Source organism: Rattus norvegicus, chromosome 19 (assembly GCF_021556685.1).
Source record: "Rattus norvegicus strain SHRSP/BbbUtx chromosome 19, alternate assembly SHRSP_T2T, whole genome shotgun sequence".
Taxonomy (NCBI): domain Eukaryota; kingdom Metazoa; phylum Chordata; class Mammalia; order Rodentia; family Muridae; genus Rattus; species Rattus norvegicus.
Window position 1 is genome coordinate 71,324,837 of NC_141552.1, and position 12,568 is coordinate 71,337,404.

Genomic DNA, 12,568 nt, shown 5'->3' on the forward strand with positions numbered 1-12,568 from the left:
CCAGTGTCACAAAGAGGTTAGATGTTATGAAATTATGATCTTATAACTTGAAAAGGTGCCTCAAATGTAAAGTAGAACCTTTGGTTGCTATATATCTCAAAGGTCATATGACAAATGGATGCAATTTCCAAATGTCCCAGGAGGTGTGGGTAGCATTACCTCAAGCTTTAGTTGTTTGGGGGAAAGGTCCATGATGTCAGTTGAGTAGCAGAGAGCACTGGCAAGACCTTGGATGGTGTTCCATTTTGAAATATCATAGATGCTATTTGGGGCCACATGGGTTGCATTTTTTTCTGCTGTGTAGGAATTATCACTTTCTGTGTGGGCAAATACATCCGATGATCCCTTCTTACTTCCTTGTAAAGTCTACCCAGAACTTGTTTTCTATGATGACAAGATACATCCCAAATTACTCCAAAGATGTTATTGATTTTCCTACAAATAATAAGGCCAGCCACAGGGGGATCATAAAACTTCAAGTTGTTGCCTTGGTGAATGTTACCATATAATGTCAGTAGCTTTGGTTTTTATTTAATTTTGTGATTAAAGTTTTTATTGATTTCCCTGTAGGGTTGAATATATCAATACTTTCGGTTTCAAAGGAGCATTCAGTAACAAGAAAACACAAAAAAGATTCAACCAGAGAAAACTAGAGCTTAATTTTAAAGTTTAGGAAGCTGCCACCGTGAATCCCCAGGTGTACCTTTGGAATAGGCCTTGGATGTGGCCCCAGCTTTGCAAAGTGAGCTGATCTCTCAGGCAGCAGCTGGTGCATAAGCCAGTGGAGCTTTGTGAGGAGATGCCGAGTTAGGATTTGCTGGACATAACAGTATCAGCCAACAACCAAAAAGGGTCATATTTCATGTCACCATCAGTCAGTCATGCAAGCTTCTTTCTCTTCCTCAGAAAAGAGGTTTCCATGGGTTTCCTGTCAGTGGAGAGCATACCCTCCTTTGTAGAGTCTGCATATACAGTAAGACTATTCTTTTTAGAGATAACCCACCAAGGACTCAGAATAGGATCCTCTGTGATCTATCAGTGTCTAGAGGCACAAAGGCAGGAGACACAGGTCCCCACTGCCACCTGTAGCAGTTTTAGGGATTCCATTAATCTTTTAAGGACTGTGCTGCATAGTTTTTGTCACCTTGACACAAACTGAAACCATCTGAAATCTCAAAGTAAGAAAAATCTTCCATAAAATTGGCATGCAGGATTGCCAGGCCAGTTGGTGGTGGCACATACCTTTGATCCCATGGCTTGGTAGGCAGAGTCAGTTGGATCTCTATGAGATTGGGGCAAGCCTGGTCTATGGAGCAAATTCCAGGATAGCTAGAGCTACATAAAGAAACCCTGTCTCGAAAAACAGAACAAAAACAAAAACAAAAACAAAGAGAGATCAGGCTATCTGCCCATAAGCTTGTAGAGCATTTTTAAAACTAGTGTTGAAGGGGGAGGTCCACCCCATTAACGGTGGGCTGACCTTCCTGAATTCTTTAAGAAGGTGAGGTAAGCAGGCCATGGAGAGCAAGCCAGTATGCAGCACCCCTCCATGGTTTCTCTATCAGCTCCTGCCTCCAGATTCCTGCCCTATGTGAGTTCCTGCCCTCACTTTTGCTTTCGATGATAAACTGCTATATAGAAATGTGAGCTAAATGAACCCTATCCTTCCCAAGTTGCTTTTGGTTATGGTGTTCTAGCATATCAATAGTAACTCTAAGACAGGGACTTCAACTAAAGCTAAATTAGGATTTGTAGCTTTAATACTGCAAAGAATCTCAAGATTAGCCAGTGTAAAGCAGAGTTGGCATTCAATCAAGATATTTTAGTTTAGACGTAAAACAAAGGTTGCGAGAAAAACACTCAGAAGGAAAGACAGGACACATCCAAAAGCATGGGTGTAGGCTCGTCATATACACCATTTTGGTGTTTGGATCTATCTCCTGGGGGGTGGGTTCTAAGGAACCTAAGTGAGACGGCAGTGTAGCTCCAAGTAGCACCAGACTGTGTTAAAATTGATAAGGAAAACTCTAGATCATAGAGGTGCAGGAAGTTTAGTGTGGGAGCAGGAGTTAGACAGACTCCTTGATAAGCAAATAGACAGGGAGGGGCCTCATGACTAGGTAACAAAGACGGTGAACTTCCAAAATGACTGCTTTCTTCCTCATCCTCCACAGTCCTTGCAGGCTATTTCTCCTGCCAGTAGGGTCCCTGATGATTGCAGTTCAGTGTTTCACCTCGCTGCTGGCTGGAGTGTGTGAACACCTCTGGGGAAGAGGAAACGCAAGGGTGCTATTCTACATTCCTTTCTCTCTACCATGGTGGTACTGGGCTCCTGGAATGCCAATACCTGCTCAGGGGAGGTGGAAGGCAGCCTAAGATAGGAGTCTCTGCACAGGTGAGAAAGAGTGCAGGCTGAGGCCAAGGCTGGGGTATCCAAGCTCCGGTGTTGCTTGAACCATGAGGAGTTAGAACGGCCCCTGTACGCCAGCGATGAGCGCGGGGCGGGTTGCCATGGTGGTGACTCCAGCTTAGCTCGGGGATGAGTGCCCGAGGGACCTTCTATGGGAGACTTAGACAGTGGGGCTCAGGCTTCTCCCCATGGCAGTTCTTGATGAGAGAGACAGTCCATCGCTTCTCGGCCTTTTGGCTAAGATCAAGTGTGGAGAGACAGTCCTTGATTGTTTAAACTGTTTATTCATGATGAAAATAGTGTGTACAATTTACTCAGGGAGGACCAGAGATTAAATATCTTTTGTAGGAAGGAATGTCTAGGAAGGGAAGCTTATTGGCTAAACTCTCAGGGCAGCCCATCTAGATACCTCATTAGCACGGAGAACTCTGGGCTCTATGCTACATGACTAGTTGTCATGGTCCTCATGTTGGATGTTGTGAATGAAATTTGAACGACTACCATTCTCTCTCTCTTTTTTTTTTCTTTTTCTTTTTTTTTTTTTTTTTTTTTTTTTTCTGGAGCTGGGGACCGAACCCAGGGCCTTGCACTCGCTAGGCAAGCGCTCTACCGCTGAGCTAAATCCCCAACCCCTACCATTCTCAATTATGAAAATTGCCGGGGTTTCTTAATCTGCCTGACCTTCCCGGTCTTTTGTCTGGTGACACAGTTCTACTTTTTTTCCAACAGATGATGAACTGGATTAGCAAGTTAAAGGTCAGATCTGTATGCATTTACAGAACTGTTGTGGACTAATCAACCATCCTGTCCTCCTTTAAACTGACCAACCCTAAATTAGGGAAGAAAACTCTTCAGAGACTTAAAAACTCCCAGTTCTCAAGGAGAGAAGACGGGCTTTGGCTTCCTGAGCCTCCCGTTACTTCTTGAAGAGTCTCTCTCTCTCTCTCTCTCTCTCTCTCTCTCTCTCTCTCTCTCTCTCTCTCTGTGTGTGTGTGTGTGTGCGCGCTGGGTGTATCTTCTGTGGGTGTGTCTTCTGTGGGTGTGTCTTCTGTGGGTGTATCTTCTGTGGGTGTATCTTCTGTGGGTGTGTCTGCTGCATGTGTGTGTTTCCTCACTCCTGATGAAAGCCTTTCCTCAGCTGCTGACTCTGTGTGCTCCTGTTTGCTGTGCTCCATGATTTCCCTGACTGTAACCCTGTTGTGCTCAAGATTTTTCTCACCTTTAATTTTTTAGCAGGATTCTTTACCAGAGAGAAGGAACCCTGATAAAGACCCCTAGATGGAACAGTAGGACATCTTTACCTTAGACAAAGTCAACATTCTTGTTTGAGATTCCCAGGAAATTACTGGGGATACAATGGGAGACCTTGAGTACCCTGCAGCTAGGGACAGAGTCAGGAAAAAAGTTAGCTGATGGATCATCAATAAAAACAATACAGAAAGGAATTTCATCCCTTCCTGCTCCCTCTGCTGCTTCACCCTACCCAGAGAAAAGCAAAGAGTAAGGAAACCTCAATTAAAATCAAAGAAAAAGGAGGAGACATGTGCTTGATCCACCATCTCAGAAATTAAAGCTAGTCTTAGGTTCTCATTCCATCTTCCAGACAGTTCAGCCGAACATCAGTGTTACCAGAAAAGTGGTCACTGGACCAAAAATACATTCTACCCAAGGACACAAGATCAGGGTCAATCTCATAGGAACTGTGTTGGGGTCTGGTGTCACAAGAGAGGTGTAAAGACAAGCCACATTGACAAAGAAAAGGACAAAAGAAAATGCCCTCTCCCAACTTTTGTGTGCATCCATATTTGTGTATGCACATGGCAGGATAAGAACAGACAGATGTGGAGGATCCAGAAGACGCCTCAGATGATGTTCCACCATGTTTCTTGTTTGTTTGTTTGTTTGTTTGTTTGTTTGTTTGAGACAGAGTCTTTGTGGAAAACTCTGATTGGACTAGACTGACTGGCCTAGGAGTGCCAAGGATCTTCTTGTCTCTCTCTAGTGCTGGGATCACAAGCACACACTACCACATCCAGCGTTTTACTCACACTTGGTTGCTATGGATTGAACTCAACTCTTGTCTGCAGAGTAAGCACTTTACTGTCCCCCCACCCTTCTGTAGTATCTTGGATTAAAGTTCTCCCTAACTAACTTTCCTGGGTTAAAATATCATAGTTTTAATAACAAAACATTAAAATGATAGGGTTAATGTCTAAGACGACTATGACCCATAAACCAGCACGCTTGCTGGGTTAACTAATCCTATTCCCCCACCTCACTGCAAAGAGCTGACCCTGGAGGTGAGCTGCTGGCTCTCTAGGGATCTCAGCTGCTTACAGTCAGGAGAAAGTGGCTAAAAGGAGCAGAAGAAAGGACTAAAGAATGTGGAGTGCTTACCAGGGAAGACTGGATGGACTACCCAAGGGGAGGAGGGCTGGTCCTGTTTTTGTAGCCAATGTGAGAGACCCGGACTCCCCCACCCCCACACTGATATCCTAAGAATAGGCCAAAAGAAAAGGGCATGAAATGGTGTTGCTGGGACAAGTGCCAAGACAAAGAGATATTCAGATTTCTGGGGACAAAGGCCATGTGAAAGGAATTTTCCTTTCAGCACTCAGAGACAGAGACACATGCTGTACACACACAGACACACAGACATGCACAGAGACACACACACAGACACACACACACACACAGAGAGAGAGAGAGAGAGAGAGAGAGAGAGAGAGAGAGAGAGCGCATTATGAGTCTGGCAGAATGAAATGAATTAGCTGCACTGCATCAACTTCAAATTAAAATAATTTCAAATGTAGCAAAAGAGAATGTGGCAGTGGGCCACCGTCTCAAACAGAGCACATGGACAAGGCTTGGGAACGAGAAGCAGAGCCATTCCAAGTGAACCCAGAACACAGAGTGGGACTGGAAGAGCCAGGCCAGGCTGCAAGCAGCTGGGAGCTAAATGTTTCCTCCTGGGCCTCAGAGAAGGGAGGGTCGTGGGGATTGGAGAGGAGTGGAAGCCAAACCATCCACAGGGCTGGGGTAGGGCCAGATGGCCACCTACCAGAGGCTTTGGTTCTTGTGACAGGGGTCACTGGGCAGGAGGGGCCTGAGATCTTGATGCAGGGTAAAAGATCCAGAGGAAGAGCCGAACCCGGGCTGAGAGCCTCTGCAGCTTCCAGGGGTCTGCACCCTGGATGCCAAAGCTCTCTGGACAGGAAATGAGTGAGACTCCATTAGATTCCAGAGGAAACCTCAGACTCTGGCAACAATAGCAAGAAAGAAGGCTGGGCACATCAGAGTTTGCTTAGTGTGGATCTGTAAAGGTCAGGGTTAAATGTTTGCGAAAGTTCTCCAGCAGGGCTGCAGACATAGACCTTTGGGGACAGAGGGGAGGAATTGCCTCACACACAGCCCAGGGACCCAAGATGACTTAGGTCTGTAAGACCCTTGCTGAACAGAAGGACCTATGACCCTCCAACCTCAGAAGAAAAAGGAAGTCCTCGGTATTGTATTATGATCAGGGACAGTTTTCACAGTGAGGCAGAGAAGGACCAGGGTTTAAGGCCAGAACTGAGGAGATAAAACACTTGTTAAGAAAGCATGAGGACCTAGTATCCACATTAAATAAAAATAAAAGGAGGAGTAGGAGGAAGAGGAGGAGGATGAGGAGGAGGAGGAAGAGGGAGAGGAAGAGGAGGAGGAGGAAGAAGAAGATAAGGATATCTTATATAAGGATAGAGGCCAGCATTTTCATAATCCCAGCACTGGGAAAGGATTCTTGGGGCTCTTCTTTGTCTGTGAGGATATTTCCAGAGAGGTCCAGAGGAGGGAAAATGTCTGGTCTAGCCAATTGTAAAGCTCTAGGATTATTGAGAGACTCTATCTCAAAATAGAGATAGAGATAGAGATAGAGATAGAGATAGAGATAGAGATAGAGATAGAGATAGAGGGGGGGGGGTCAAAGAGCTGAAGCAATGTTTCAGCTGTCAAGAGAGCTTTCTGCTCTTGCAGAGAACCTGCTTTTACTAGCACCCACATCAGGTGGCTCACAACCACCTGTAACACTAGTTCCAGGGGATCCAAACCCCATTCTGGTCTCTAAGGATACCTATATACATCATGTGTTTCACATACAGACTTGCAGGCACACACATACACATAAGATAAAAATTAAACAATAAAACGGAGAGTACTTAAGAACTTTACCTGATGTTGACCTCTGGTCTTTACATATGTGCACACACAGGTACACAGACACATTCATATGGGAATATACATACATGGACACATACACACACACACACACACACACACACACACACACCCCAAAATGATTTTTCAAAACAAAGTTCGAGGCTAGCCTGGGCTACACAGTGATAGCCTATTTCAGAAACTGAATTAAATGAATGAATGAATGAATGAATGAATGAAGAATAAATGTAGGATGTTAATTTGATTGCAAGGTTAACTCATCATCTTATTTTAATTTTTTTAAAAAAATCTACTTAAAAATACATTCACAGCACTTGGCATCTTACTCACATTTGGTAATTGCTCAATAAATGGCAGATTTTCCATATCACTGTGAGTCCAGCCTGCCCTTCACAGGCTTGCGTTCCCTTCTGTGGAACCAATCAAGCGAGGCTGAGAATATTTGAAGAAACAATTGTGTCTGTCCTGAATTATATCCTTTTGCTGATTGCATAAGCAGCACAGCAGTATGGAAACAAGGCATGCATGCTAAATTGGCTGCTCTAGTCACTTTGAGATTTAAATACATAGAAGATGTGCAGAGGTTACACGCTGCTTTAGTGAGCTTCTCTGCGTCTGGGATAAATCACTCTGAGCAAAAGCAACTTGGACAGAAAAAAAAGTCATTTTTGTTGTTTTGTTCTGTTTTTGTTTAATTTTATTTATTTTATTTTGTTTTAATTTTACACTCCCAAGTCAGGGAAGTCAGGGCAGGAACTCGAAATCGAGCAGGAACTGAAAGAGTTCATGCTGTTTAATGTCCTGCTCCCTCTGGCTCATGCTCAGCCCACTTTCTTATACAACCAGAACCACTTTCCCAGGGGTGGCACCTCTCCCAGTGGATCGGACACTCCCACATCGATCAACAATCAAGGCAGTCTCCCACAGACATGGCCACAGGCCAGTGTGATCTAGACAATGTAGGATTGTCATACAGGTGAGGGCAGGTACAAGATAGAACAAGGCCTGTCAGTGGACGAGAAGGAAAGATGGGCGGGAGAAAAGTTTGAGGTGAGAGGAAGAGACTGGAATGGAGGGGATGGCAGAAGCTGACGTTAAGATTCCACTCTGTGTATTTACAGGTTGTTAAGAATGTTCTTAAGGATCAAAAACTTAGGTGACAGCAGATGCTGGCGAGGATGTGGAGAAAGAGGAACACTCCTCCATTGTTGGTGGGATTGCAGACTGGTAAAACCATTCTGGAAATCAGTCTGGAGGTTCCTCAGAAAATTGGACATTGAACTGCCTGAGGATCCAGCCATACCTCTCTTGGGCATATACCCAAAAGATGCCTCAACATATAAAAGAGACACGTGCTCCACTATGTTCATCGCAGCCTTATTTATAATAGCCAGAAACTGGAAAGAACCCAGATGCCCTTCAACAGAGGAATGGATACAGAAAATGTGGTACATCTACACAATGGAATATTACTCAGCTATCAAAAACAACGAGTTTATGAAATTCGTAGGCAAATGGTTGGAACTGGAAAATATCATCCTGAGTGAGCTAACCCACTCACAGAAAGACATACATGGTATGCACTCATTGATAAGTGGCTATTAGCCCAAATGCTTGAATTACCCTAGATCCCTAGAACAAAGGAAACTCAAGACGGATGATCAAAATGTGAATGCTTCACTCCTTCTTTAAATGAGGAAAAAGAATACCCTTGGCAGGGAAGGGAGAGGCAAAGATTAAAACAGAGACTGAAGGAACACCCATTCAGAGCCTGCCCCACCTGTGGCCCATACATATACAGCCACCCAATTAGACAAGATGGATGAAGCAAAGAAGTGCAGACTGACAGGAGCCGGATGTAGATCGCTCCTGAGAGACACAGCCAGAATACAGCAAATACAGAGGCGAATGCCAGCAGCAAACCACTGAACTGAGAATAGGTCCCCCGTTGAAGGAATCAGAGAAAGAACTGGAAGAGCTTGAAGGTGCTCGAGACCCCAAAAGTACAACAATGTCAAGCAACCAGAGCTTCCAGGGACTAAGCCACTACCTAAAGACTATACATGGACTGACCCTGGACTCTGTCCCCATAGGTAGCAATGAATATCCTAGTAAGAGCACCAGTGGAAGGGGAAGCCCTGGGTCCTGCTAAGACTGAACCCCCAGTGAACTAGACTATGCGGGGAGGGTGGCAATGGGGGGAGGTTTGGGAGGGGAACACCCACAAGGAAGGGGAGGGGGGAGGGTGATGTCTGTCCGGAAACCGGGAAAGGGAATAACACTTGAAATGTATATAAGAAATACTCAAGATAATAATAAAAAAAAAAAAAGAATGTTCTTAAGGGATGGGTGTGTACAGGGCTTTGTATGTTTAGGTGGGCAATCATATCTTACCAATTAGATCAGAGGTTTTTGTGTTGTGTGTTCTTTCTTGTGACGATTTGAGTTGGGAGAGTGTGTGGCTGCAGAGACATTGACTACCAGATATCTTGGGGCACTGCAGTGCTGGACCAAGTGGGGGTAAAAGAAATCTATTTATTATAATCTTACAACAACAGACAACCCCTCAACTGAGACTCCCTTTTTCCAGGTGACTCTTGATTGTATAAGTTAACAATAAAGCCTAAAAGGGTTATATGTTAATACCATGTCCCTGTAAAAGAAATTTTTAGTACAATAAATCAGTGTGTGTACATGTGCATGGCATGTATATATATATGCACATGTGTGTCAGTCAGAGGATCACTTGAGATTCTCTTCTTTCACTGTGTGGATCCTAGGAATCAAACTCAGGTCACTAGGCTTGGCAGCAAGTGTCTCTTACCAACTGAACATCTCACTGGCCCCTGTTTCTTATTTTAATCACTCCATGTGTAGGTGTGCATGTGTACATGGGTGTATGTATGTGCATATGTGCATGTGTGAGTACATGTGTGTGTATGCATGTGTGTATCTGTGTATACATGTGTGTGAGTGCCTGTGTGAGTGCCTGTGTGTACGCATGTGTATGTATGTATTTATGTCTGTGTATATGTGTGCATGTGTGTATATGTATGAGTATGTGTGCACGTGTGTGTGAGTGTATATGTGCAGGTGTGTGTACATGTACATATGAATATGTATATATTCATTTGTGGACAGTACTGAACTTCATAGATACTTTTATACACATTTTATTGTCTCCTTTGGCCACATTACCTGTGTGTGCACAACTTTTATTTTTCTCTCCCCATTCAATCTCCTCTCAGACCACTTCACTTCTACTTTCTTTTTTGATTCCACTGTAGCTATCTTCAGACACACCAGAAGAGGGCATCAGATCCCATTACAGATGGTTGTGAGCCACCATGTGGTTGCTGGGAATTGAACTCAGGACCTGTGGAAGAGCAGTCGGTGCTCTTAACCACTGAGCCATCTCTCCAGCCCCTCACTTCTACTTTCATGTCATACATGTACCTATGATTTTGTGAACATTCATAGTAACCAGGATCCACACAGACAAAACATGCAATATGTGTCTATAAGAATCTAATTTAATTCATTTGATATGATAATCTCCAGTTCCATTCAACTTCTTGCAGAAACATCACAATTTCATTCTTCTTTGTGGCTGGATAAAATCCCATTGTATTGTTATGCCATGTTTTCCTTATCCAACCTTCTGTCAATGGCTAGGTTGAGTTCACAAGCTAGCCGTTGTGAATAGTGGGCACTAGTGTGAATATGTAAATACCTCTGTGACACGCTGACTTTGAGTCCTTTGATAAATACATAGTAGGACCACTGAGCCATAGGGTAGAACTAGTTTATTATTTTTGAGGACCTTCCATACTGACCACCACAATGTCTAGACCGATTTACTCTTTTACTGGCAGTGTCCATAGGTTCTCGATTCTCTGCATCCTCACCAGCCTTTGTTATTATCAGTTTTCTTAAGGGTTGCCCTTTTAACTGTGGTGAAATGTAATCTCGACATAGACTTAATTTGCATTTTCCCGATGGCTGGTTAAAGTTGGATGTCTTTTCATGTTTATTATACTACGTCTGTGATGATTAATTTTCATTGTCAACATGTAGAGATCTTAAAATCTCCATGGAAACGCATCTCTGGGTTTGTCAGCAAGGGTGCTTCCACAGATGCTTAACTGAGGAGGGGAGACAAAAACCTGTATGTGAGAAGCAGCTTTGCATAGACTGGGGTCCTGGACTGAATAAGAAGGAAGCAGACTGGGGTTTGGCTTTCACTGCTGCTTCCTGTCTGTGGTGGATGTGACCAGCTGCCCGAGACTCCTGCATTGCCCACCACGTCGTACCTCAAGACCGTGAAACAAAATAGAACATTTCTCAGGTTGACTCTGTCAGCTATTATGTCAAATCAAGGAGAAAATTAGCTCGTACAGTGTTTCCTTTGCCTTTGGGTGGGGGCGGGGACCACAAACACTTTGGTATCTGAAGGGATTCTAGGTCCCCCTCCTCAAGCCCATGATGCCAGGATATCATTTTTTATTCTGAACACTTCTCAGTATCATTGTTAAAAATAATGCTCCAATAAATATCTTCATATGTGACTCTCTCCCCAGTCTCCAAGATACCTCCAAGGTTCATTTCCATTCCTAACCATAGAGAACAGAAGTCTAAGAGTCCAAACCCCTTAGAGATGTATGACAGTATTGCCAGCTTAACTCTATGATATCAACATATATCCTTGATATCCTCATTGGGATCATTCCTAGAGCAACCTATTGACCTTAGATCATACTATCTGTATTCCTTTATCTGTCCTACCATCTGTTCTGTATCTCAGCATTGGAGATCAGCTCTCAAACAACAGCAAGAAGGACTGGCTGTTCGCAAGGCACCTAAAGCCTATGGGAAGACAGGTGCACAGATACACATGACAGGGATAGCATTAGAATAAAGTGGGCTGCAGATGCCGTTTTGGTGAGAATGCAATCTATCTAATTTGGCTAGAAAATGAATTCTGAGGGCTAGGAACTTGGTTCGGTTGATAAAGTACTTACCTAGCATGCACAAAGCCATAGGTCTAGTCCTCAGCGTCCTGTAGACCAGATACAGTGGTGTGTCTTTGTCATCTCAAAGTAGATGCGGGAGGATCAGAAGGTCAAGACTTATCTTTTGTACATAGAGAGTTTAAGGATAGCCTGGACTACATGAGACCTGGAAAAACAGGGTGGGAGAGGAAGAAAGGAAAGAGAAGGGGGGAAAGGGAAAACCCATTGGAGAATAGAATGAAATAAAACCCTTCAAATTTAAGGCAAGGATATTTCTGGTTATAGAAAAAGCAGATATAAAGGCCTCAAGGCTGGGAGTCTCCCCAACATCAAGGCCTGCTTTGAAATTAATGTGATTTGAGTGAGTGAAGGGGTGGGCAATAAGCGGGGGACCTTAATTCTAGAGGGACATGAACCCTAGAAGGTCCCAGCCACAGGGAAGGCTCACACAGACTGCTAGATGCAAGGTAGAAAGGAGCAGAAGCCAGCCCAGAAGGCCAGCCTTCAACGCTAAACCTCTGGTGGGCATTTTCACTCATGTGTGTCTTTATATGTTTGTTGGGTATTTCCACTACAGTGGCCTGGACTGGGCCTTTCTGAGGACTGCTCTTACTAATGACCATTTTAGGCCCTGCCCGTGAGGACAGGATTCAGGCAACCCCTACACCGAGTCCCACAGTTTCTAGTCTCCATAATCAGCAAAGGCATTTGGGAAAGTTATGTGGTTCTGTTTCTGGTTTTTCTCACTGTTTTTGCAACTGCCTAAGTCTAAAGCATGCCCCTCCTTAAGCCCTGATTGCACAGATTGGGAGGTGGGCTGAATCTGGATGTGTTGTGCCTGAAATTCCGGCTGTATAAATATTACACTGGGGTTTGCTCTTTATTCTGCTTTTAATCACCCCAGGAACGCTTTTTCGAGAACTGCGTGCTTCTC

At 44.1% G+C, this 12,568-nt stretch overlaps 1 long non-coding RNA gene across 1 annotated transcript in view; it reads left to right on the forward strand.

Moving 5' to 3' along the window:
* LOC103694361 (uncharacterized) overlaps positions 1–8,967 on the forward strand; it is a 130,253-nt gene extending 121,286 nt beyond the window's left edge. The window contains exon 4 of the long non-coding RNA XR_015644269.1: positions 7,744–8,967. This is a non-coding gene — a long non-coding RNA (uncharacterized LOC103694361). The remainder of the gene's footprint in view (positions 1–7,743) is intronic.
* The last annotated feature ends 3,601 nt before the right edge of the window (positions 8,968–12,568 follow it).